Here is a 27,414-nt window from a genome sequence, read left to right on the forward strand (position 1 = left end):
AAGACATAAGGAGATCCAGTGGTTGGAAGCTAAAGGTTGAAAAATCCAGACTAGAAGTAAGGCATAATTTTTTTGAACAGTGAGGATAATTAACCACGGGAGCAATTTACCAAGGAATACGGTGGATTTTATGTCACCTGAGGTCTTTAAACAGGGCTGGATCTCTTTTTAAAAGATTCTACCCTTTAGAAATGTTTCTTTTTGGCTCTTCGGTTTGAAACAGTGTTTTGATTTTAAATTTGGTCAGTTTAAAAAACACACACACATAAGAAGGGGTGAAAAACATCTGAATGCAAATAAAAACCTTGGGAGGGGGCGGGGGAATAGTTTCAGTTGACTTGAATCGATTAAAAAAACAAAAACAAAATATTTGTTTCGGGTCTATTCAAAATGTTGGTCATTTCAAAATGACATTTTTTTGATAGGACAAAAATAAATTTGAAAAAAGTTGTCTGAGTGCAAATCAAACTGGATTCTCTTTTGAATATTTTGGTTTGGCCCCTGAACCGTAAATAACATTATTCACTCAGATCTAGCGCTTGTTGGAGCTGAGCAAAATACCTTCAGCCAAGAGTAAATTTGCTGGGAAATCCATTTGGGGGCACTGAACTTTTCATGTACTCTAGTTGAATTCGGTGACTGTTTCCTCCAAAAAACAAACAAACAAGCCCCCTGAAAACAAACACTTTGGAAACATCAAACCGGTTTGTTTTGAAAATGTCGTTTTGAATTAACATTCTAAACGGTTCATATCGACCTGAACATTTTTTGTCAGTTTCTTGTTTCAGCAAGAAAAACTGAAAAAACTCCAGTTTCGGTTTGAAACCGATTTTTTTTTTCAGGACAGCCATCAACTTGAAAAATCAATTATTAGCTTAGCTCTAGATCTAATTTAAAAAAGCAACTTGGAGCAATCACATTGTGAGGGTCCATATTCATGGAAGTGAATGTGTAGTTGAAATAATTAGTTAGAAAATATTCCCCGTGTTGGCCCTTCCGATTTGTCCCCATTCCTGGATGTCATGGTTAGCAGACTAGCTGCACCTCTGACCCTCTCTCTGTTCTCCCTGTGTGCACCCCATCAGGTCCAAGGCTTTGTGTCTTTACCTCCCTTGGATGGAATGAAGTGATCCTTCCATTTAGACTCAGGGTGCTGTATTCTGGGACCTGGTATCAACCATTTTATCCCTAACAGATCTGACTGCGTTTGGATACCTGTGGGTCTTCCCTTCAGGAACTTGTAACTAGTTTTTAAGGCAGGTGACCAGGCAGCTTTCTCTTATGAAAGTATTGTTTAATCTGAACAGCAGGAACAAAGCAAGCATAAGATAAAAGGAAGTTTAAAACAATTAACAGTCCCTATGCAGGTCTCTTACCTTTGGGTCACCATCCCCCTGGAAAGCTAGGAAGGAGTGACTTCAAAGTCACACACAGCTGTCTGTGTCAGTCTGTTCACCATGAACAGCTATGGAACAACTGGTCCCACCTCAGATCAGAGAGTTTTTAGCTGTTTGTCCTTTCGATGTGTTCATTCTCAGCCTTGGCAAAATGAGGTTTGTAAAGTGGCTGGGGGCTGAAAGGAATATCTTCCCTTTTAATAGCTCAGGCATTGTCTCTTTCTGACCCTGGATGTGTTTCCCGAAAGCTCTGCCTTCCTGCTTTTGTCCCCAAAGCTCTGCCGTTAAACTGAACCAGCGTGTTCATACAGTAATTGCTCCAGTGACCCAATCACGTACAGAAATCCGACAGTGTTACACAGCAGTCCCACATCCATCACGCTTGCATCATTCTGTCCAATATTTCCTAGGCCAAAGCTACTCAGTTTACAAGCAGAAAGATGATTTTTCTCTAAACGCCAGTGCTGAAAATTCCCCCTGGGATCTGAGAGTCAATCTGGGTGCTTTCTGGATTGCATATTGCACTTGACAATGGCAAGGCAGCTGGTGTGCTCAGACGCCGGCCTATACTGCTACACAGTAGCACTGTGTCCTTATGCTCTGCCATCTGTATCCACCTGTTGTCTTGTGTCTTATACTTCAACTGTAAGCTCTCTGGGGCAGAGACTGGCTTTTGTTCTGTGTTGCTCCAGAACCTAGCCCAGTGCTGGCCTACGACTGGGGCAGGTAGGTGCTACTTCCACAATACACATGACGATAATACCCTTGCCATTCACTCTGATTTTGCAGTCACTATGTGGCTCATTATCTTATTGCTGGTACCTGAGCCAGAACGGTAGCTAGCTGGCTCCCCCATGGCTGCAGATTCACTCGCATTATTTGTTGAATTACAGTAGGGCCTAGAAGTCCATTGGGCTAGGCCCTACACAAACATCCACTGCAGTCTAGACAAGACTGACAGTGGAAACAGAGACCTACTCATGGTTACACAGCAGAGATGAGACTAGAACCCAAGTCTGTCAGGGCCCTGGTCAGTGCTGCTGGCCAATAGACCACACGGCTTCTCTGTAGAAGCAAAGCAGTCTTTGCCTGTATAGTAAAGTTACAGCTCTTGCCCTGGTCTAAATGACTGCCTGAAGTCAAGGGCAATGGAAAAGTAGGCTCGCAGCATCTTTAGAACAATATTTTTAGCACTCTTTTACAGCTATTACACATACGATAAGACAATTCATCTCCTAGGCACGGTCCAACATTCTGTATTCATCATGCTATCTTTTGAAACAGGTATAAGGTACACGTGGCTATTCTGGCCCTATAACCGATAAGCCAAAGTTCTGTTAGAACTGAGCTCTCTTCCTATTTTGGCAGTCTGGTCTGCTTTGAAGACTCCTGTGTAATTAGGCTTGGAAAGACTCGATTTTTATCAGTAAATGTTGATTTCACCAGATCCTCAGAAACTGACGGAAAAACATTTGCCATTGATGTTAATCGAAATGTGCAGATAGGTGAAGAAAGAGAAATACTGCTTGAGAACTTATTAGGGTTTAAGGATATTTACTTTGTTTATGGTGACGTGTGATGTTGGCCAGTTGTGTTTTACAGTTCTAAAGCTTTACCTTTTTGAAGTTAAAGCCTGAGCGCCGTTAAAAAAATTATTTCCCACAACTGTGAAAACTGACCCCGCTAGCCGTAAAAAAGATGCACAAACCCCATCCCTTTGCGCAATGGTGAACATTTAAATAGAAAAAAGTGCCTCAAAATAAACATTGACATTATCTGTCAAAATGATTTTAAAAAATCGAATTCTGCTAAGCCTGTGTAATTCAGGAAACTGGAGCGGGATGGGGGTTGTCTTCTGAAGTCCCATATCTGATATATGTACCTCTACAGCAGTGCTCTGATCCCTGGCAGGGCAGCATGGTACAGTGGGTAAGGTGGCTTAGCAGCAGAAGAGCTGGGTTCGAATCCCCAAGGTGTCTCTGATCAAAACTCCCGGGCAAGCCACGTTCCCCACTCTGCATGTTCGTTCCCCCTCCTGTATGATGGGGCTAATGATCAACCCACAGTGCCAGCCTCCATAACCCAGTTGTCGAATCGGCAGACAAGCGCCCCTCGTGCTTGGGAGGAGCTCCCACAAAGCCATTTTGCTGTGCTTCAAATCTCTCCTTTGCTGCGATGCGTACAAAGGTCTTGAGATTGGTTAGGATGCTGCTATGCTGAGACCATGTCCCATCACATGTACATGGGCTGTCTCATAGTTTCCTTGCACTCCCCTGTCTCTCTATATCCACCTGCCGTGTCTTGTCTTAAACTTGGCTTGGAAGCTTTTTGGAGGATGGAATGTCTTTTGTTCTGTTTGTACAGCATCTTGCACAGCGCGGTCCTGGTCCGTGAGTAGGGCTCATAGAGGCTATAGTAATACAAATAATTAATAATAATTAATTAATTGCTTTGCGATCTAGGCATATGTGTGCTAATTGTATTTATTAAAAACAACGAGGAGTCCTTGTGGTACCTTAGAAACTAACAAATTTATTTGGGCATAAGCTTTCGTGGGCTAAAAAGCATGCATCTGATGAAGTGGGTTTTAGCCCATGAAAGCTTATGCCCAATTAAATTTGTTAATCTCTAAAGTGCCACAAGGACTCCTCATTGTTTTGCTGATACAGACTAACATGGCTACCACTCTGAAACCTGTAGTTATTAAGGAATCCCTAGAGCAATCTCCCTTTCAGACTGCTAGGTTCCGGCCGGATACTAGATACAAACTTTCAAAAGCAACCCCAGAACAGATCGGCTGCTACAACACACAGCATCTTTCATCTAAAGCAGCTAGTGGCCAAGTTCAAGCGCGTGTCTAAAGGACAGGGTGAAGGGCTGGCTGGTCGCTTGACATTTCCTCACCAGCAGGTGTGGCTGTGCCAGGAGGATCGAGACTTCACATTAGCTTTTGTCGCTATTTATGATGTGCAATATCCAGTTGCCGAGAAGCCTGGTTCAGCCTGTCAGTGCAGCTTAGCAGGCTAATGCTGAGGGCTTTCTGATCTTTGCCCCCGGGGTATTTTGTTTTTTTTTTTTCCTTTTGATGCTAGCTCTGTATCCGCTTGAGTGAGACATCGCTGGTGGCAGCCAGCACTCAGGGGTTTGGTTCTGGAGCGAGGAAAGGGGAGCAGGCGGCGTGGGAGAGAGACTAACCCATGCAGCCCCCTGGGGAATTCGGAGAGCAGAAACGTGCTGTGAGCCTGATATGACGGCTGGATCAGTTTGGCAGTGGGGCTCCTCATTCTCCATAATGAAGCTCTGTTGGCCAGAAGTGTTGGCTCCTGAAGGCCCACACAGAATAAGTTGGTGGGTCTCTGAGCAGGAGCTAATGGATACGACATCCCCCCCACTTGCTGGCTGTCTCATTGTCAGTCTCAACAGAAAGGCCAAGGAGCCTGCAGTCATGACCTCCTCTCTCAACCTCACAGCTCAGCTATAAATTCTGGGCAACATGGCAGCTGCTAAACTGGCAGGGCCCTCTCCTATAGGACACCAGACAGCTCAGTTCTGCCACTTCTTGTATTCAACACCTATGGGGAGATATGAAGGCTGAGGGTCTTGGGGTGGCCGTCTGTGCAGTGGTCCAGATTTCCGAAAGGGCTCAACAACTTATAGCTCCCATGAACCACGAAGGTGATGGGGAGGGTTGCCAGCCCTCCAGGATTGCCCTGGACTCTCCAGGAACGTAAAGATGAATCTTTCATGAAAGATTATGGCATGTGAGGAAACTTCCAAGCACACGTCCCATCAAAATTGGCAACCCTGGCTGGGGGGCTCTCCATTGTTAATGGCAGGTGCTGGGCACTTAATTTCGGTACTAAACGGGAGCCTAGTTCTTTAGAAGATCTGGGCTGATGCCTTCTGTTTTTATCAGCTGTCAGTTAACACAATGCCTGGCTGGGACTGGGGCTTGGATTGACAGGGAGGTGGCTGAGACTCAATCCATAGAAGATGAAGGCAGGCCATTGAGCTGCAGGAGTCAACGAGGAGAGGAAGCAGCTATGCAGGGGTCTGTCAGTTCCAAGTGTGAGATTGGCCGTGGGCAGGGGTGCGTTCGGGCTGTTTGGAGATAAACAGTCAGCTTTGTTAGCACCCGTCATTTCTGTGATCTTTCTGGATTCTCTTGGCAACGGCACCTCCCAACCAGACACGTGCTTTGTTGGTTAAGTAACCGAGGCCCTACCATTCTTATTATTTATCGTTATCAAAAACGGTTTTGCAAGTTGCAAATGGCAATGAAAAGCCCGAGAGCACAGTTCAAACAAAGGCTGGGTGAGTCATGGGCTGTGATTTGTTTTTCTGTGAATTTCAGATCCCCCGTTGGCTGGCACACACTTTGTGGTTTGACCAGTGCAAGAAAATCCCGAAGAAAGGAACAGGAGCGTTATGTAATTTTGTCATCTTGTGCACTTGCAGCAGGGAGCTGGTTTTTAAAACCGCTTTAGGCCAGTGATTCCGGCTTCATAAGTAGAAACCTTTCTTTTTTACAGAACCCGGTATTGATAGATGATTGATTTGCACAGTGGAGATTAGGGGCCACTGCGGTAGATCTTTTATTTCTGGACTAGTACGGACCTCTTGGGAGCGGGCTCAGGAACTTACTGATATGGACATGGTGGTGTTTAACATCTCTGGGGCAGGCCTATGCTCGCACTCTCAGCGCTGCGTACGGAACCAGGCCTGGTTATCGGTATTACAAGATAACCGAGACGCCCCGGCCGGGATGGGGCTGTGTGTGGTGCTAAGCACGGTACGAACACATGGCGAGAGACGGCGAACTCAGAGTCTCAGTAGACAAAGGGTGGGAGGGGAAACAGGTTCAAAGAAGAAGCGACTCCCATCAGGGCATGCTGCAGGACAGTGGCACAGCTAGGAATAGAACCCAGCTGTCCTGTCTCCCAGGCCAGCACTAGCCATTAGACCAGGCTGCCTCACCGTGGGCGCAAGTTGATCTGACAGCCTTTTGAGCCCACGGTTGGATAATGTTCCTTTCAGCTGTTTGTTATCTGTCAGGGCAAGGAATTAGCGGTCCAAAATAATTTGGAAGGTGGCATGAAAACGCCTCTGCATTGCTACAACCTCTCGCTGCCCCAGATGGGAAGAAGACCAAGGGCCCAGATTCGGCAGCGTTTATGCAAACAGTCCTCTCGACCTGGCTGCGAGGAAGGCTTGCAGAATTGGGAGCTAAGTTGTTACTACTGCTCTCTGCATATATCCTGGCTTCAAGGGACATTGACTATATAAAAAGAAACTCTCCCCCCATCCTGTGATGCGGCTGCCAGTTTTTAAAACAAGGAGATGTCAGAATCTAATTGACTTTCTCCCACACGAGCGCTCACTTTCATTTTTCTGGGTAGATGCTCCACCCCTGCTTCGACCTGAGGCCCTGCCCCCATCCCGCCCCTTCCCCCAAGGCCCCACGCTCGCCCCACCTCTGTCCGCCCTTGCTCCACCTCCCGAGTCCCACCCACCGCAAAACAGCTGATGGGCAGGTGGGTGCTGAAAACCCACTTTGTCTTTCCATGGGTGCTCCAGCCCCCGAGCATCCCCGGTGTTGATGCCTATGTTCTCCCATTGCTCTTGCCCTTGGCTCAGCTTGGAGAATGAATTTCAGATGTGATCCTGTAACCCACACACCTCCTGGGGGTGGTGCTCTGTCCCATCGAGTGGCCCCGAGACCACTTAGAGAGAGATTAATGAGTCTGCTCTACAGCCTTAGCTAAGAGCCACGTGGCTTTTAGCTCATGCAATAGAGGCTCATGCATATAGCTCCAGAGGTCCCAGGTTCGATCCTGCCCGTCGACCGGGGTCTGTCGACATTACACTTTCACAGTGGTCCTGACAGTTTGGTCGATGGAGACCCAGGAATATGCAGAGATCTTCCATAATATCTACTTATCACAGTCATTACTTTAAAAAAACTAGTGGTGGAAGGGAGATAAAACCTCATGCTTCAGAGACTTCCATGGGGGCGGTTTAATCCACCAACCCTGCAAGGTATCTTACCTCTTCTTCTGGAGAGTCTGACACTGGCCACTGTCAGAGAGACGCTACTGGGCTAGATGGACCTTGGGTCTGCTCCAGTCTGCCAGTTCCTGTGGCCCACAGAAATAGGGGTTTGGCAGAGAAGCAGGATCTGTGAGAAGTATCTGCTTTCTGAAATGCTCCAGAGCAGAGTTTCTCAACGACCGGTCCGTGGACTAGCACCGGTCCCTGAGATCTCCCTGACACAGTTTAGGAAGGCAGCAAGCCTGTCCCTGGTATCAAAAAGGTTGACAAACACTGGTCTATAGGATGAGAGTTGGAGGCACGCTGCACTAGCCTGGCATTCCCGGGGACCTCATGGGGATGTCTCCACCCCTCAAACAACTATTTTCCCTTAAATATTAAGACATAAAATAATGAAAACAATTCTTTTGATATTAGGCTTTGCAAAACTGTTTAAGGGCATGCGGAACAAAGCAAAAAACCAGATCCTTCCCCGCAGCACTGCTGCTTGGCTGCAATATTTCTCCTAAAATTTTATGGATGTGCAATAAAACAGGGGCCTTTACCTTCCAGCTTCCCAAATGGTCAGATCAAGGGTACATCCACACTGCAAAAAGACCTGGGGCCGTGAGTCTCAGATCCCGGGTCAGCTGACCTGCGCTCACAGGCCTCGCACTATGGGGCTAAAAATACAGCAGTGTGGGCTTTGGGGCTCAGGCTGGAGCCCGGGCTCCGAGGTCGTCCCCCTCCCACCCCGGATTTCAGAATCCAGACTCCAGCCCAAACCCGAACATCTACACTTCTTTTTTTAGCCCGGTAGCGCGAGACCTGCAAGCGCAAGTCAGTGGACCCAGGCTCTGAGATTGGCTATTGTGGCTCTTTTATTTTTCTCGCAGTGTCTCCCGCATGTTTTGCTTCTGTCTGGCCGTGCATCTCAAAAACAAAAAAATCTTTGTGCACGGGCAGGAATTATTTTGCGTTTGCCATGTGCCGCCCGCGCGGTGGGCGAGGTCAGGGATGGAGCCAAAGTTCTCCCAGCAGGTAGAACCAGAGGTTGCAAGTCAGAGCGCTCCAGCTCTCCTCTGCTTTCTATGGCCCGAGGTCAGAACGGAGCGTGACCGGTTCTGGAGACCCACGCCGGAGCGACTGGAGGTTTACAACAGCTGCCTTGGCACAACTTCTTGAGGGAACTTCAAACGGACGGCAGTGTTCTGGTTAGTGTCACTGCCTCCCGCTTTCCCCAGCGCCACCTGGGCTGTTTATACTCCAGAATCACATCTCTCTTGCCTTGCAATGCAGCCCGGTGCCCAGTGCTCTGTTAACACATTTGTCACATTCTGTGCCTCTCCAGGATTCCTTTCCCAGCTAGGAAGCCGTTTTATAGACGAGCAGTTTGGAATCAAAGAGCCTCCGTGGCCCTGCTGCTCGTTTCACGATGGGGTTTTTAATTAGGAGTCCCCGTCATCCCCACAGAGCTGCTCCCACGCCAGACTCCCCCCGCTTTGCCCCCCGCAAGCAGTGTCTGGATTGACTCTGGATCTCGGAACAGACCTGCCCTTGCTTCCCAGCCTCAGAAAGGGTTAGTTCCCCAGCTTGACTCCTTCTCCTTCCCTAAGGAGATAGCCAGGGCCGTCAGAGGAACAAGGAGTTGAACGGGGGTCTCCCTCTTGAATGCCCTCGCCACCAGGCCATAGGCCATTCTGCTCTCAAGCGCTCCGGCTGGTCAACTTTTCATAACTATTTACCTATTCATTGGGCCAGTGAACGAATCTGTAGCCTGATGATGGAGCTGCTCATCTGGGAGGTAGACGCTGTGGGTTCCAGTCTTCTCTGTCTGATTCAGAGGAGGGATTTGACCACAGTGCCTACTTCCCAGGTGAATGCTTTAATCACCAGGTTACAGAGTGGTGCTGGCTGGCCCCGTGGCTATTTAAGGATATATTCACACTGGACCAGCTTTGACAGGAGAGCGAGAGCACCCTCCCCCTGAACAGCCCGTGGCCTGGGGCTTAGACCCCACACGTGGCAGGGGGATGATCTCACTTTCCAGCCCTTGCTCCTGAGTGGGGATTCAAGTCTGGCTGTCCCGCATTGCAGGCAAGCATCCTACCTACTTGGCTGACAGTCACATGGGGGATGCTCTTCACTACAGTAGAAGACCTTGTGGCTGGCCTGGGTTGGCTGGCTCGGGCTGCAGGACTAAAACTTTTAGTGGAGACATTTGGGCTCAGGCTGGGCTGTGAAACCTTGGGAGGGGTGTGAGTCTCAGAACCTGGGCTCCAGCCCAAGCCCAAATGTCTCCACTGCAGTTTTTAGCCCTGCATGCCCGAGTCGATTGACCCGGGCTCTGAGACTCGGCGCCGCAGGTGTTTTATTGCAGTGCAGACACATCCAAGAGGTTCGCTGGCTTGACGTGGACTTTTCCAGTTTGTTGATGTGCACCAAACATTTTTGGACCCCAACCGAATATTCAGTTTGCTGGCCAAAGTGAAAAATCAGTAACTCACCCATCTCCGCTTAGGTACCCCGATCCATTGGAATTCAGTGAAAGTTCAGCGCCTAACACCCTCAGGCACCTTTGAAATCCCAGCCTGTGTGCCTGATGCCCTTCTGCCTCCAGACCTTTCTGAGGTATACTGAGGTTTTCCCCACAGTGGCCATCCCTGCCTGCGATGCAGATTGGATGGAAGACGGGTCCCAAGATGGAAAGGAGATGTGATGCCTGCCGATTTGTGGCACCAGAACTGTATTCATGTAATTACAGAGATCTCAGCTCCTCGATGCAAAAGGTAAAACATACGAGAATGTTCAGCGAGTGGGATCTGGACTAAACTGACTGGACATTCTGACTAGTGATGGACAAACCACACGGAACATGGCTACGCTGAAGATCAGCTGTTTACTCAAGGACTTTCAGAAGCTCACTTGTCTTGAAATTGGCCTGGAAATCTCCTGAGTACTTTGGTTTCTCTTGGCCAGGATGAACCAGAAATTACTACGCACACAGTGGTGCCTTTTCCCTTGTTCCAGATTTGCTTCATAAATTCTTGGTGGCCTTGCTTTGTGGGAAATCAGACTGAAAGAAGGGCTTGTCTACACGGGGACACTTCAGAAAGTTAATCCAAATAAACCGAAGGAGTGAATTCAAAGCAGATTAGTAACTAATCTGCTTCGAATTCGCACCTTCAGTTAATTTGGATTAATTTTCCTAAAGCCACTTTAATTCCAAATGAGAGTGTCCAGACAGGGTTTTGAGGTTTAGTTAATCCACTTTGAAAATTAACCTGAATTAATTTTTACTGAGTGTCCCCATGTAGACAAGACTGAAGGGTCTTCTTAGGAACTAGACGTGCTTCGTTCTATGCAGAGATGGTGAGGCTGCAGGCCAAAGTGCTGTGTCCTTGGAATTCACCTGCTTGGTAATGAAGAACCACCAGAGAGACACACTCACACAGATTCTCATCTCAGAGACTCCTATGTAAACCCAGAGCAAACCCTTTTTGACTTCCGTGCAGTTGCCCCAGATTACATTGGCATAAACCACAGCAAACTCCAGCCCGGAGGGCGTTCTCAGTTTACCTGTGCTGTGGAGGAATGAAGGTGAAGCCCCGTCACGGCTGCTCTGGCTGTGCATGGACGTCGGGGCGGGGAAGAGAGCCGCTTGCCTGCTTTGTCCGCTTAGAGTCAAAGCGTGAGGCGCTGGGACACCCTTCTCTGAGTCCGTCATAATGTTCCTGGAGTGTGCTGGAGAGAAGAGTGTGTGATGGAGTTGCGTGGGGTCCCGCATTGCTAGCAGTGTCACAAGCTCAGATCCCACGGTGATAAGAATCTTGCACTGTAAGATCTGTGGGGCAGGGGCTGCCTGTTTGTTCGGTGTTTGTACAGTACCAAGCACATGACTGGCACTACTAGGCACTACTGCCATACTCCTCCTCTTACTAACCTGAATAGAAAAGTTAGACTGGAACGCCTGCCTCGAGTGTCTGTAAAGCTACCCGAGTACATTCCCGCTGTGTGGGGCTGCTGGCTGATTTCCTGAAGCTAGGGTGCTCAGGTTACCTCTACAAAGGCTTTCCATTCCCCGGAGCCCTGACTTGTTACAGAGGGGGAAATTAGCTGCCTTTCTGCAGAGCAGCCTCTGCAAATAGCTGACTCTTTCATCTCCCTTCCTTCTGTTCTTGCTGAAGAACTCCGTCCCTTTGATGGTGACCCCCCCGGGGGCTCATCCACTCCTGCCAGCATTCCGATTCCTGGTGCAAATCCCACCGCAAGCCTTTAAACAAGCAGTTTATCCTCGCCCGAAAGGGACACTTGCCTCCCTTTGTCTATTTCTGGGCCTATGAGTTGCTGACAGTTTACTAGTTCCTGTTCTGGAAAAAGTATTTTGAGATCGTCTCTTTGCAAACATTCACGTGGCCCGCAGCCATGCCCCCTTGTGCTGTAACCGGGCCAGCTTTCCCAAGCTAAAAGCTGCCAGGCAGGGCCTAGAAGCTGCATGAGAGATTCCTCCCCGGAACAAGGCGGCGGCACAGGAAGCAGTTCTGGGGATCCAGCAGGGGGCGCTCTTCCTCTGCACCCAAACCGACCCCATGTGCTCGGCCGTGCTCTGCAGCTGCTGTCAGAGGAAATGTGAATCTGAGGCCCTGGTAGGGTGGCCAGGTGCCTGGTTTTCAACCGGAAAGTCCAGTCGAAAAGGGGACCTGACAGTGTCCGATCACATCTACTGACTGGACAGCAAAGCAGGCAGGGAAGGTGGGGAGGCATCGAGTCATCACCCGCGCCAGCATCAGCTCAGCTGGGGCCGCCTCCTGCTTGCACCGGGTGGCTGCCACTCCCAGTCCCGGCTCCACGGGCGAGATCCTCCTGTCCCGGGCAGAGCGTGGGGAGAGAGGAGAAAAGCCGCCAGCAATGAGGGGAGGGGGAAAGTGGAGCCAATGGGGGGAGGAGCCTTGGGGAAGAGGCGGGGAGGGAAGGGGCAGAGGTGGGGCTTTCGGGGAAGGGGCGGGGTCTTGGGGGAAGAAGTAGGGCGGGGCCTCGGAGGCAGGGTGTCCGATTTTAAAATATTACAAAGTTGGCAACCTTAGGCCCTAATCATTATTAGTCTTTATAGATCCTGTCTCGCTTATCCCAAGCAAGGGGCTGTTAATTAATGCTGCGTTTACCAAATTCCAAATCAGCCAACTATCCGTCTAGAATCTGCTCACAATAGACCACAATTCACAGGCCCACCTCTGATTTTCACTCAGGCCCTCAAGAAGCAAATTCCCATCACCTTCCATGGGAGTGCGTCTGAGTAGCAGCCTCCGTTCGAATGCAATAATCTTCTTGGCATCTTGTTCTAAACCTTTAGCTCACGTTGCTGTCCTGTTAGCTGCTTCCTGAGTTTCCCTGCACTGATGGAAGACCCAGATCCGTGTCTATCAGTTTATAAAGTACAAGCAACATGCCTTGATTAGTATGACGTGGTCTCCAGCAGTGTTCACAATTGTACAGTGCAGTTTGATTTAAAGCGTGCGGTCGGCACGTGACCTTTACGGAACCCAGGGCCATCTCTCTGGAGGGCCGTAGAATAGCTGATGCTAGAAATGTACGTCCCGCATTTAGCTCATTCCGTCTCTACATCGAGTCTGAAACTAACATACCGATCCCCCGTGGCTTTGTGCTCCTAGAGCGCCTTTCATCGAAAGCCCTGAAAGGCTCCAGGCCTGATTCGCCGCACACTTACACCAATTTAACCCTTGCGTAATGCCAGGAACTTAACCCTTGTGTAATGCAAGGAACTTCAGGGAAGTTGCTCCTGATTCAGACAGAGAGGGAGAGCCAAGCCTTCAAACACTAATAAAGCTTTAAAATACCCCTGTGAGGTAAAGACTATTATTATGGATTTTATAGATGCAAGTAGACCGGCAAAACTGCACTTTTGCCGGTATAACATATTTCGCTCAGGGGGTGGGGCAGGGAGTCTGGAACAAGCTAGACCAGCAAAAGTGCAGGTTTTTGCTAGTATAAGCTGCAGCCACAGTAGAAGTGCTTTGTCAGAAAGGCATCCTTTCAAATCTGGAAGTCAAATCCCAGTGAGGAAAAGAGAACGGCACATAAACCCTGGCAAGTCATATGTAAAAATATAATAAGGCAGGCCAAGAAAGAATTTGAAAGCAGCTAGTTAAAGCCACAAAAACTAACAGCAAATATTTTTTTAAGTACATCAGAAACAGGAAGCCTGCCCAGCAGTCAGTGGGGCTAGTGGATGTTTGAGGAGCTAAAGGAGCACTCAAGGAAGACAAGGCCATTGCAGAGACGCGAAATTAATTCTTGGCTTTGGTCTTTACTGCAGAGGATGTGGGGAGATGCCCACACCTGAGCCTTTCTTTTTCCATGACAAATCTGAGGAACTGTCCCAGACTGATGTGTCAGTAGAGAGGTTTTGGAACAAACACATAAATTAAACAGTAATATGTGACCAGGGTCAGATGGTATTTACCCAAGAATTCTGAAGGAACTCAAATACGAAATTCCAGAACTGCTAACTGTGGTTTGTAACCCATCACTTAAATCGGCCTCTGTACTAGATGACTGGAGGATGGCCAATGTAATACAGATTTTTTTTTAAAAGGCTCCAGAGGGGGCCCTGGCAGTTACAGGCTGGTAAGTCTAACTTCAGTACCAGGCCGTTGGTTGAAACGATAGTAAAGAACAGAATTATGAGATGCACAGATGAACACGATATGTTGGGGAAGAGTCAACGTGGCTTCTGTAAAGGGAAATCGTGCCTCACCAATCTGTTAGAGTTCTTTGAGGGTGTCAGATGTGGACAAGCAGGAATCCAGTAGATCTCGTGTAAGAACTTTTCAGAAAACTTTTGACAAGGTCTCTCACCATTGGTGCCGACTTTTACTTTTCCCTGGGGGTGCTCCACCCCATCCCCCAAAGCCCCGCCTTCGCTCCGCCTCGTCCCTCCCCGTTCTGCCCCTTCCCCCGAAGCCCCGCCCTCACTCCGCCCCTTCCCCAAGACCTCCGCCCTCCCCCAAGCCCTTCCCGCTGATTGGCGGCGTTCCCGATCAGCTGTGGCTGGCGGGTGCTGAGCACCCACTACTTTTTCCCCGTGGGTGCTCCAGTGCCAGGGCACCCACGGAGTCAGTGCCTATGTTTCTCACCAAAGGCTTTTAAACAAAGTAGACAGTCATGGAATAAGAGGGAAGGTCCTCGCTTGGCTCAGTAACTGGTTAAAAGATAGGTAACAAAGGGAAGGAATAAATGGTCAGTTTTCACAATGGAGAGAGGCGGAGTTCCCTGTTAGCTACGCAGCCGTGCAACAGTCCTATTTAGCGCCGTGCGGGCGCTTAGGGAACCCTCCCGGGGACCTGCCACGGCTGGGATCAGGTCCATGCGTGGCCCCAGGCACGGTCCAAGCCAGCCCCAGCCATGGTGCGGCCCGGATGGACCCCGGAGAGGCCCGGACCCGGCCAGGGTGGCACAGCCCGGGCCGTCCCCAGGTGCAACCGGAGTGGCATGGCCCGGACAGCCCAGACCTGCTGGGGCCCGGGGAGGGGTACGTATCCTGCAGCCCCAGCCCCAGAGCTCCTGCGGCGGGGACAGGTGCCTCTCCCCCATGGCCCAGGTGCTGCTGCGGGGAGAGAGCGCTGGGGGGAGTCCTCTCTCCCCGCTGTAGCCCCGGAGCACCCTCCTGCACCCCAAATCCCTCATCCCTGGCCCCACCCCAGAACCTGCTCCCCCAGCCGGAGCCCTCACCCCCTGCACTCCAACCCAAAGAGATTGCACTGCAGCACTTGCGTGAGGCGAATTGGAAAATACTATTTCTTTTCTTTACCATTTTTACAGTGCAAATATTTATAATCAAATATAACATACACTGATTTCAATTACAACGCCGAATACAATATATATGAAAATGTAGAAAAACACCCCAAATATTTAGTAAATTTCAATTGGTATTCTCTTGTTTAACAGTGCGATTAAAACTGCAATTAATGGCGATTCATTTTTTTGAGTTAATCGCGTTGAGGTAACTGCGATTAATCGACAGTCCTAATGCAAAGTCATGCACGTTGGAAAAAAGAATCCCAACTAGATATCCAAAATGATGGGGTCTAAATTAGAAAGAGATCGTGGAGTCGTTGTGGACAGTTCTCTGCAAACATCCGCTCACAACGTGCAACAGCAGTCAAAAAATCGAACAGAATTTTAGGGACCGTTTGGAAAGGGATAGCTAATAAGACAGAAAATATCATAATGCCACTATATAAATCCATGGTACATCCACACCTTGAATACTGCGTGTATTTGCACTTGCCCCCATCGCAAAAAGAGATATATTAGAACTGGAAAAGTTGCAGAGAAGGGCATCAAAAATGATTTGGGGTATGGAACAGCTTCCATATGAGGCGAGATTAAAAAGAGTGGGACTTTTCAGCTTAGAAGAGAGACAACTAAGGGGGGGATATGAGAGAGGTCTATAAAATCATGACTGGTGTGGAGAAAGTGAATAAGGAAGTGTTATTTTCCCCTTCATATAACACAAGAACCAGGGGTCACGCAATGAGATTAATAGGCATCAGGTTTAAACAAACAAAAGGAAGTACTTCTTCACACAACACACAGTCAACCTGTGGAACTCATTGCCAGGGGATGTTGTGAAGGCCAAAACTATAACCTGGTCCAAAAAAGAGCTAGATAAGTTTGTGGAGGAAAGGTCAGTCAATGGCTATTAGCCAGGATGGTCAGGGATGCAACCTCATGCTCTGGGCATCCCATAACCTCTGATAGTCAGCAGCTGGGACTAGAAACAGCAGATGGATCACTCGATAATTTCTCTGTTCTGTTCATTCCCTCTGGGGCACCTGGCCCGGAAGACAGGATACTGGGCTAGATGGACCTTTGGTCTGACCTAGTATGGCCGATCTTATGTTCTTAACTGTAGCATGTCAGCCCCTCATAATCTTTACTATATTTACCCCCGCAACACCCCTGTGTAGTAGGGCAATGCTGTCATCCCCACCGTGCAGCCGGAGCAATGAGACACAGCTCTCAGCCCAAAGCAACTTGCCCCACATCTAGTCTGGGCTAGAGCAGGGAATTGACCCCAGGTCTCCTGAGGGGCCTTTCCCGAGGCCACGCAGTAAAAACAGCTGGGAGTAGAACATGCATCTCTTGACTCAGCGGCCCCGCTCTAACCAGTACCCCCTACTGCCACTCTGTGTTGACTCTCTCAGACATAGGCATCCAGCAGCCCTTCCCCTGAACACTGTGCTGAAGTGACGTTTCATTTCTCTCCTGCCAAGGTTTAGGTTATTAGTCTGGCTGTAGACGCCAAGAGGCGATTGTGTGATGCACTAGCTTTGTGTGAATGAGTGGTTGCCACGCTGCCCTCTAGTGGCTGCAGCTTAGCCCTACCGCAAAAGTGAGCTGCAGGAGCTCTCCGTTACCTCAAGGGCAGAGGCCTGCGTTTTGATGCGAAGGACCGGGGGTTCTAGGCTTGGCTCCCCACTTTTGTGCCGGATTTACCTGGTAATTTTGTATTTACCCTGCCACACGTGGGTTTGGTACCGTTGCTAGGTCACAAGCTGTTTTGTTCCAGTTGGGGCAGCCACGGGGACTGGTAACTAGACAGCTGAGCAGCCACCTTGTCACTTACATCCCACCGCTGCGGGTCAAATGCACTCGCCGCTTTTCAGCGCTAAGAACGGAGCTTTTAGTCTTTGGCAGCAGTGCCAGCCCCACACCACAGCGGGGACCCAGACCTGTAACCTACAAGGCCAGGCTGTCTGCCGCTTGAGGTACAGATGACGGCGAGTCTGCACTGCAGCCGCTGGAGGGCACGGTTGAAATTGAGGTCCTTCATCTCTGAAACGCCATTCCCCAGGCCAGGCTGGGGTCTCGACCGATGGGAGAGGAAAGATGTTCCCTTAGTGACAGCACAAGCCTAAAAGGCAGGAGAAATGGATTCTGCTCTGGAATGTGCCATGTACGCCCTTGTGATCTCGGAGAAAGTCATGCTTCCCTCTAGGCCTCAGTTTACCCCATCTGTAGACTGGGGTTAATAATGCCTCTCTGCCTCACAGGGAGTGTTGTGATGCTTTTTCAGTTGTCAGAGTGCTTTGAGAGCCTCAGATGAAAGTGGAGCAAGTGAGGCACCGGGGGTTGGGGGGGTAGTGGTTAGGTGCCCTGGACTGTGAATCAGGAGAGCTGGGTAAAGGGCCCAGCTCTGCCCCTGACCTAATTGGCACTGGGCAAGTTGTTTCCCCTTCCCATCCTTTGTCCATTTAAATTGTGGGCTCTGTCTCTTACGAGATGTACGTTTAGGGCCTAGCGTAATGGGTTCTGATCTTGGTTGGGGCCTCTAGTTTCTACTGTAATGCTACTTACAATAAGGAATTAAAAGCGTTCTTGAGCGTGGCCCATGGTATGTGCTGAATTTCACCCCTTTCTCTTTTTTGGGGAGGGGAGAAGCAGTGAATTGTCGGTCCAAGAATATACAGCAATTTGCTCCATCTTTTGTTCTTCTAAGCTATTAGCTGAATCCTTCCTGTGAACCTTTCTGAGCCCTCGGGCAATTCATCACATGAGGGGTTCCTCGTTCCAGCTGTTTGGACCGGACTCGCAGGTCACAGGGTGCGTTTCTGCTCCCTCCCTCGAGGGGCTTGCCGCTCAAAATCAGGTGTGGGCGCTCGCCAGGGCGGATTTGATAGTCGTGCTGGGTGAAATTTGCCTCTCTGTAAAATGGGGAGAATAAACCTTCCTTTCTCCCACCCTGTGCTCTGCCTTGTCTAGTGAGATTGTCGGCTCTTTGGGACAGGAACTGTCTCTTACAGTGTGTATGTACAGTGTGTAGCACGGTGGAGCCTGGATCTCAGCTGGGGACTTCAGCTGCTGTTGTAATACAAACTTTGTGCAGAGAACCCACACAAGCCTTATACACCACTTACTTACTAAGCTCTCGAAATAGGACTTAAGTGGGTCCTATGTAATCTGTAGAATCCTTGCGCTATCCCTGTGCACGGATGCGAATTTCACCGTTGTTACCAGCCGGATCAGGTCCATACATAGCTAACCTGGGTGTCTTTAACAATCTCACCTCCTTATATGGCTAAACTATCCTTTTTTCTAACTTGGCTTTGTTTACAGTCCATTTAAAATATTTAGACTCTGGCTGGGTTAGACAATTATCCTGTAACCTGCAGGGCATATAATTACTGTCTTAGTTAACATGTCATTATTTACATCCTGTAATATAAAGTGGTATTGGCAAATAGCAGCTTCCTAGCTCCATTTTCATTATTTACTGTGGTAACATGAAAGAAGAATCTGTCATGTTCCATTTTACAATAAACATTTCTTTCCCCGGTTAAACTCACTTTTTTCCCACTTGGCAAATGTTCCTTTTCTGTTGCTGTGGCTCTAGATTGGAGAATTTGTTTAAAATGGAGACGTGTTTGGAGTTTGCAAGGAGCTGAAAGAAACAGGGAGGAAATCGCAGGCTTTATGAAAACCTGCCTGTACAGGGAATTGAATGGCCAAGCTAAGTCAGACCTCTGGGCCACCTAGCCCAGTATTCTGCTGTTGCCAGTGGCCAGTGCCAGGTGCTTCAGAAGGAATGAACAGAACAGGACAATTATTGAGTGATCCATCCCCTGTCATCCGCTCCCAGCTTCTGGCAGTCCGAGGTTTATGAACACCCAGAGCATGGGGTTGCAGCCCTAACTATTTTGGCTAATAGCCATGGGTGAACCTTTCCTCCCAGAACGTATCTAGTTCTTTTTTGAACCAAGTCATACTTTTGGCCTCCACAGCATCCCCTGGCAACGAGCTCCCAGGATGACTCTGCGTTGTGTGAAGAAATACTTCCTTCTGTTTGTTTCAAACCTGCTGCCTGTTAATTTCATTGGGTGACCCCTGGTTCTTCTGTTCTGTGAAGGAATAACTAACGCTTCCTTATTCAGTTTCCCCTCGTGATTTTATAGACCACTATCCTATCCCCCCTCCATCTCATTTCTGAGCTGAACAGTCCCAGTCTTTCTAATCTCTCCTCAGACGGAAGCTGTTCCATCCCCCTGATGGTACAGGATCCACAGAACGTAAGGCCGTGGGTCAGTGGGATAGGAGGAGAGCAAGGGGAGCTAGAGACCGGAGGAGAGCGGAGCCAGCTCCAAGCTGGGAAGGGGTTTCCCGGTAGTTCCTCCTGCCGTTCCCATGGCAGTTCCTCGGTGGCTGGTGCCCTGCGTGCTGATGCCCATCTGACCCCCGCCCAGCTGACAGTGCCCTGTCCTGTCCCCTACTCCACTCAAGCAGCTGGTGCACATGGTCCTGCCCCTCTCCGGGGCTGGGCGTCTGCGCTAGGACCTGGAGAGCAGTACCAGGCTGGTCAGGGGAGTCCTACCTGGTCACCAGTGGCTGGCCTGATATTATGCACTGCAGTGGCTGCTCCAGCCTTCCTCCGGGTCCAACTCTTGTCGCTCCTCACCCCCAGCACATGTTCAGGACATCGCTGGGTCCCATTCTGCTCTCACCCCCGTAAGATGTCTCGCCCGCCCCGCCCCCCCCCGGGTCTGCTGCTTCTGCTTAAGGACTAATTCTTAGTTGCCCTACCCATTGGGCACTCATTTGCATCCCTGCAAGCAGATTGTAGAGTGGGCGTGAAATATGCCACCAAATCAAACCAGCCTTGCAGCTGTATAAACTGTCTGTTGAATCTGACCCAAATCTATAAGTAGTTTTGGAGCCTCCCAAAAATGCATTTTTTCAGCCAAATTTCTATTCGCTGCAAAAAAAAAGGTCACCTGGCTCCACTTTGCAGAGCTGAGTCTCCTGCTGAGCCAGCAGAGGGCGCATGGGGCACTTGGTGTTCTGAATCCAACCTAAAAGGGGGGACGGGCACTTCAGGTCAGCTAACATTTATAATCAACCGACTCCGGCCTCCGGAGCAAGGATAATCACGTTCCTTGGTTTCATTGGGTCCGGCTGGAGACGGCGAGAACAAGGCAAGCGGGAGAGAAGTTAGCAAGTTGCCAGGTGCCCCAGGGCCTGGTGGTTGAAGGGAGGAGGGGCAGATAGCCGCGGTAATTAACGTGAAATCCCACGGTTTGGGGAGACACGCGGAAGACCCACAAGAAGGCATCGCAGGGCCAGATGCTGTGAAACGATCTCCCGGGGGTGAGCGTGAGCGGCGGGGGCAACAGCCAGAGAAGCAGCCACCGGCTGGAGCCAGCTGGACATTAACATCCGCACAGGGAGCATTTTCAAAAGAGCCTAAGTCCCTGCATCCCTACCCCGAAAAACCCACACCCTTGGGCGACACAGTTATGCCGAACTAACCCCCAGTGTAGACAGCGCTAGGTTGACAGAATAATTCTTCTGTCCCAAGGGAGGTGAACGAACTACAGCAACGGGAGAACCCCTCCCGTCACGGTAGTGAGCATCTACACTGGAGTGTAGATACACAAAGCCTTCTCTCCTACGGCTCCAAATCCCTTTTGAAAACGTTGCCTTTCCTCCCTGAGGCATCTACGTCACGCTGAATGGTCTCAGGTCTGAGGCGCCTAAATGTTTGTCGCTTTTGAAAATGGGGCGGAGGTTCCTAAATCACTGAGGCGCTTGTGCAAATTTTGCCCCGCTCCAAAAAAAGCACAGAAGCAGCCACTTGACACAGGACTCCTCCTAAAGTCAAGTGCTTTGTTGGACAGGGGCTAATGCGGGGTGGAAATGACCGGGTTTGCTACCGATCAGCCCTTGGGTCCAGCACCGCAATGTGCTAAGCCCTTCTCCGAGGAGAGAAAGGTGTGATCCTTGTACCCGAGAGCTTTCAATCTACCCCGGTCCCCACGATGCTGGGGAAAACAAGAAGCAGGGAGGCTGGAGACATGTATGGAGAGTTGGCATGGGATGCCTTGGGCTGAAACAGTGAGCAGTTTATTCATTCCTAGTTGTTTGCTTTGTTTTGTTTTACATGATCGTTGGAAAGACGTGTAAGGGGAATACCCGGCAGGGTCACTGTCTGCGGGATGGTGGGGCAAGCTGGGGTTTTGAAAAGAAGGAGGAGTGGGAAGGTGTACTGAGCAGGGAGGACATTTCCAGGGGTCGGGAGCCCCACAGAACTTACCCCTTCACACTCTTAGGGTGTGTTTACACTGCAATTAGACACCCGCGGCTGGCCCGGGCCAGCTGACTCAGGCTTGGCAGGGCTGTTTAATTGTGGTGTCGATATTTGGGCTCAGGCACCAGCCTGAGCTCTGAGACGCTCCAGCCTGAGCCCAAACAACTACCCCTCAGTAAAACAGCCCCCGAGCCCCTTAGCCGGAGTCAGCTGGCATGGACCAGCCACAGGCTTTACATTGCAGTGTAGACTCCCCCCCCCCAGAGTACTTCTTGAGGGCCAGTGTTCAGAACAGAGGAATCTACAGTATATGCCTAGATACCAGGGTGAGAGGCAGTATATAGCCGTCAGCAGGTAGACAGGACATCAGACTCTGTTCCTGCTTCTGCCACTGGCTCGTTGGGGGACCTGGAGGTGCTGGCTGCAGAAGGGGCGTGGAGGGGACTGGGGTGGAATTGGCAGAGCGCAGAGTCTGAGCCGGAGCGTGGTGGGTGACCGAGGTGCAGTGCCCGGGGAGGGCTTGGGGGAGGCAGAAGCAGGGAAGGCCTTGGAAAGCCGGAGGGAGGTGATGGGATTAGAGCGACAGCGAAGATGGGGGGGATTCTGGAGGCTGCAGCTGAAGAGATGCCAGGCAGATACGGAGGGACATGTAGCCTCATAGAACCGCAGGGCTGGAAGGGACCTCGAGAGGTCAACTAGTCCACTGCCCTGGACAGAAGCCGGACTAAGTGACCCTAGACCATCCATGGCAAGTGTCATCAGGTGGCCCCTCATGCGTCTCTTCTCTAGGCTAAGCATGCGGGCCATGACACCGGGGAGGCCCGGGAGAAGGCAGCGGCTGTGGTAATCCTAGTGGGAGCTGGGTCCTCACTCCTGGGGATCTGGGGTGGACTTGGCAGCCTCCAGAGTGTGCCCTTGGCCCAGATAACTGGCACTAGCACGAAATCAGATGCTCTCTGCTGACCGACATCGCTTCAGTCCCCATCGTATCCACACCTCAGTGCTGTCGCTGGGCAGCACCTCCGCAGAGGAACTGGCTCACGACTCCAGCATGAACACCGTTTCCCTGCCATCCCGGTCATAGGCGCCGGGTCCGTGGGTGCGCCGGGGCTGGAGCACCCACGGGGAAAAATTAGTGGGTGCTCTGCATCCACCGGCAGCCAAGCGTCCCCCCCCGCCATGCCTCCATCTCCTCCCAGCGCGCCGCGTCCCCGCTCCTCCCCGCCAAAGAGCTGTAGCAAGCTCTGGGAGGGAAGGGGCAGGAGCGGGAACGTGGCGCGCTCAGGCGAGGAGGCGGGGAAGAGGTGGGGCCGGGGCTGGGATTTGGAGAAGGAGTCGAATAGGGGCAGGGAGGGGGCGGAGTTGGGGCGGGGACTTTGGGGAAGGGGTTGGAATGGGGGCGGGGCAGGGGTGGACTCGGGGCGGGGCCAGGAGCAGAGGGCGGGTCGAGCACCCGCCGGGGCCAGAAGAAGTTGGCGCCTCTGATCCCGGTTAGTCCTGCCCCGCTGAGCTGCGGGTGTTTTCTGCGCCGCTTTAAGTTGTAAGTCGTGACGAGGTCACGTGGCCCTGCCGGAGCCATGAAGTTGGTCGGATCCCTGCCGTGAACCCCGAGCTCGGCTCACAGCTGGGGCAGTCACCCTAGGTCACCCTCTAATCCCATCAGCCATCACAGGTGGGGGACTCCAGCCGTGAGCCCAGCCACCGCCCGGGCTCTCCGTTCCCCGGTCCCTGCCGGGAGCCCCGGGGGGCAGTCAGGTTCCTGGCAGGGAGCGCCACACAGAGCCGAGAGTCTGGGTGGCAGCCGGGCTCCGAGCAGGGAGTGGAGCTGAGTGTCCGGGTGGCAGCCGGGCTCCCAACTGGCTCTCAGCCCCCCACGCTGCCCCTCTTAAGTCAGCGGAAGCACTCCTGGTGAGCACGCACGGCCCCGACAGGCGGAGGTTAGTGTGGACATGACCTAACATAGGTCGACTTAATTTGATAGTGTAGACGTGCCCTAAGACTTCACGTGGCATGTCAGCCAAACCGCTCTGTGCTTGTCAGCTGAGCCCTGCTGGGCTCTGGGGTCGCTGGGAGACGGCCGATGCAGAGCCGCCTTTCCAGTCGCTTTTCAGGACGCTCAGCGCCGTCGGCCTGGCCTGCGCCCGTGAGCGGGCATGCTGCCCCACGGAGGCCCGCCAGGAGCTCGCAGCCAGAACAGCCTGGCGGGGACAGAGTGCCGCTTGGGGCAACCTGGATGGCGTCTCGTCCTCTCTCTCCAGCTCGGCTCCCTCTCCCTGTATAAACAGGTCAGTCCGAGGGCAGAGGAGGCAGCCTCCTTGATTCGATCCAGGCAGTTCTTGCTGTGAGCGCCAGGCTGCCCTTTAAAGGCGTAGTACGCCCCTTCCCAGCCCTGTTCTGTGCCCCGGAATGGCAGCTCTGATCAGACGGGGTAGAGCTGCTGACTGCCCAGGAAGCAGGGCAGTGGAGGTCATGGGCCCATGACCCCCGCTGCTCTCTCCCTCTCGGCATATGCCCGGACCCTGGAGTCCTCCCCCTTCCCGAGCCAGGCCGAAGAGACGTCTGGGTTCGGCACTAGCTTGCCATTGCTGTGGGGGAGGATTGGCTCTGGGTGGCGGCCGCGTGTGTGGCGGGGCGTGGGCGGAGGGCAGGAGGCCAGCTCAGGGGAGCGGCGTTCGTTTCTGCTCTCTCGATAGTTTATTGGCTCTGTGGCTTTTTAATGAGTCCTATTACTGCAGGCTAGGTACTCGGAGACCTTGTGGGTTGGCACGGGGTGCCCAATATATAATTTATTGGTATTATTGGGCCAACTTCCTGTGGTTTGTGTAGACTTTGTGTAGGCAACACTCCTATTAAACTCAGTGGATCTGATTCTCATTGATGCAAAGGCCCATAGCCATATAAGAAGGCCTGGCTCTGGACCTGTTACATTTACACTCACTATTAAGGCCCCTTTCGCTGTCAGGTGTAAAGGGGAGTTTGGGTCAATGAAAATCAGGCCCATGTGAGGACTGTACGATTTGGCCCATAATTGTGACTTGGTTATTAAGAATTGTTGGTAACGAACGCAAGAATCTCCACTAGCTGGAGAACAGGGTGCAGGGCATTTGCCAGCCGGAATGTGGCATATCATAGAATCTCAGGGTTGGAAGGGACCTCAGGAGGTCATCTAGTCCAACTCAAAGCAGGACCAATCCCCAAATTTTGCCCCAGATCCCTAAATGGCCCCCTCAAGGATTGAACTCACAACCCTGGGTGTTAGCAGGCCAATGCTCAAACCACTGAGCTATCCCTCCCCAGGCCAGGATATCTGGAAACATCGCATTTTCCCTTTGAAATGAATGCATTCGATTGTGGAACGGCTCTGAAAAGGAAGGTAAAAAACGATATTGTAGGGCTGTGTGTCATCTCCTCAAGACTCCTGTGACTTTTCCTCTGTTCCTTGTCAATTACCCCAGTGCAAAGAGCGGGTAAGCGCCTACCAGATCAAAATGAGAGTGGGGCGAATAATAGATTTTGCAGTTCATTGGATGTTCCAAAAAATGGCGGGGGAGGGGAATTCATTTTGGATCAGGCCAAAAAACCGAAAACGTTTGCAATTTTTCAGCAGCTTGAAAAAGTCCAACATAAAAAAAGTCTCGGGTCGAACAAAATGTTTCAGTTTGAGAAAATCAGAACGGTTTTATTATGACCACTTTGAAACGCTTTTGCATTTTTAAAAAAATACACAGTGTGATTAAAGGACAGTTTGCGACCAAGTCATTTCACACCAGCAAATCAAAGCACTTCATTGAGAGAACGCTGAACCGTTTCAAACTCTGTGGAATTATTTCTTGTTTGTTGTTCTAACCGATTCGTGAAAGGTTTCGCTGCGTTTTTCACCCCAAAAAGTTGCCTCCAAAATGTCTCCCGGTTCTAATCAGGACGTGCGCCGCTTGCAACCCCTCTGTAAGGGTCCCTAATGTGGGTTGCAGCCCAAGCCTGAGTGTCTACATCACAATTTAACAGCCTCTTAGCTTGAGCTTGAGTCAGCTGACATGGGCCGGCCGGCCGCAGGTTTCTAATTGCAATGCAGACACACCCTGAGGTTCTTTCCTTCTCACGCATCAACACCACTAACAAAGGGTTGGTGTGTCAAATTAGCCCGTCTGTTACCCATGGGCTTCCCCTGCTTTGAAACGTAGGCCCGCCATGACTCTGCGGAACCCAAATGTCCTCAGGGAGTTTGCACAGGTGTGACTGCTTGGAACTTTGTAAACCATTCTCTTGACAGGGCCCGAGGAAGAACAGATTCCAGCTGACTTTCCCTTAGCTGAGCTGTTTTTGCCGGGCAAAGAATAAAGAGCAGCATAACTTGTGTAAGGGCAGGTTTACACTTAAAACTCTGCACCCAGGCAGGTGCGGCGCTGTTGTACTTCAGTGAAGACACTCTACGCCGGCGGGAGAGAGCTCTCCCATTGGCGAAGTTAATCCACTTCTGCAAGAGGCTGGTGGGAGAAGTTCTCCTGCCAACCTCGTGCTGTCCATACTGGCGCTTAGGTCGGTGTAACTACGTCGGTGAGGGGGGTGGATTATTCACACCCCTGAGTGACGTAGTTATTCCGGAGTCATTCTCTGTTGTGTAGACCAAGGCTAAGTCTGGAATTTTTCAACAAGCTGTTTTTGGCTGAAAAAGGTCAATTCGTTGAGGCCGAAACCGTTGGAGAAACAGGGTTGATTTTGCCAAATCTCCGGACCTGAGGAATTATTGGGAAAAAGTGTTTTGACATTGTCAAAATGTCCCACGTCCACATTTTTGACATGCAAAGTTCCAGTTGTTTGAGTTGAAACTGGTTTTCATCCTGAAATTTGAAGACACTCAGACTAGCGAGAGGTTTGAAAAAAGAAAAAAAGGTTGAAAACAAAATGTTTCATAACTATCAAAACGAAATGTTCCAAAATTACATAAATAAAATCTTCTAATTGACCTAAACCAATTTTTTTTTTGTTGGATTTTCAGTTCTCCAAAATTTTTGAGATTTTGACTCTTCTTCCCAATTCAGGCTGGGGAATTTTTTTGATGTCTCAAAAACTCTCCTTCTAGGGGAAAATCATTTCCTGCCCAGCTCTAGTCACTGCTGTAAAGGGGCCGGGCTCGGAAGACTTTCTCTCCTCATTAGACTCCAGGGGCACCTTGTGTTACCATTGGTACCAGGGCAAAGTGGGCGTGAATGGCTCAGAATGGCATTTGCTTTGCACTGGAGGAAGTGACTCCCCAAGGCGCAGCGCAAAGGAAGGATCAGGCAAAAGGTCTTTGGAAAAGAAGCGAAGTGCGAATTGCTTCCGTGGGTGGTTGTTGGCAGCAGCTTCTAGACCCATCTTGTTCCGGAGGTAGTGCTCAGATTTAGCAATCCTACTCAGCACTCGCATCCTTGCTGCTCTGGCTGGGCTGGGTGCAGAATTATGGATATTTATCTGGAGGAGAAACATGCTGGCCCCTGGTTCTATTTTTTTTAAATGGATTTAAACCGATCAGGCTAGACTGTGCATTGCCCGCAATGGGAAATGATCCATCACCTGCAATCCCAGGTAGAATCCTTCTCACCTTATCCAGAATTCCTCTGGGGGAGCACCAGGGAGATCTCCTGCCTTTTGAAAGGTGCAGCTGAGGTTCTTCCAGCATCCAGGCGGCTCTGCTGGTTGGGGTGAGGAGGGGGTCACCTGGCACACAGAAAGCCTGTGCATTGCACCACCTCTGCACAGCCTTCTCGCACTGGGCAGCTGAGCAGCGCCTGTGTCCTGGTCCCCACCCATTCCCAGGGCACATACGTGCATGCGTGTGCCCTACTTCCCCTGTCTGCCCTTGCTAGCGCCTGGTACAATCTGCTCCTCAGAGCTGATTCT

General features: G+C 50.7%; 1 protein-coding gene across 1 annotated transcript in view; it reads left to right on the plus strand.

The window, feature by feature from the left end:
* Positions 1 to 27,414, plus strand: part of NRTN (neurturin) — an 86,480-nt gene that overhangs the window by 37,178 nt on the left and 21,888 nt on the right. The gene's annotated exons all lie outside the window — the stretch shown is intronic.

This window comes from Chelonia mydas, chromosome 25, assembly GCF_015237465.2.
Source record: "Chelonia mydas isolate rCheMyd1 chromosome 25, rCheMyd1.pri.v2, whole genome shotgun sequence".
Classification (NCBI taxonomy): Eukaryota; Metazoa; Chordata; order Testudines; family Cheloniidae; genus Chelonia; species Chelonia mydas.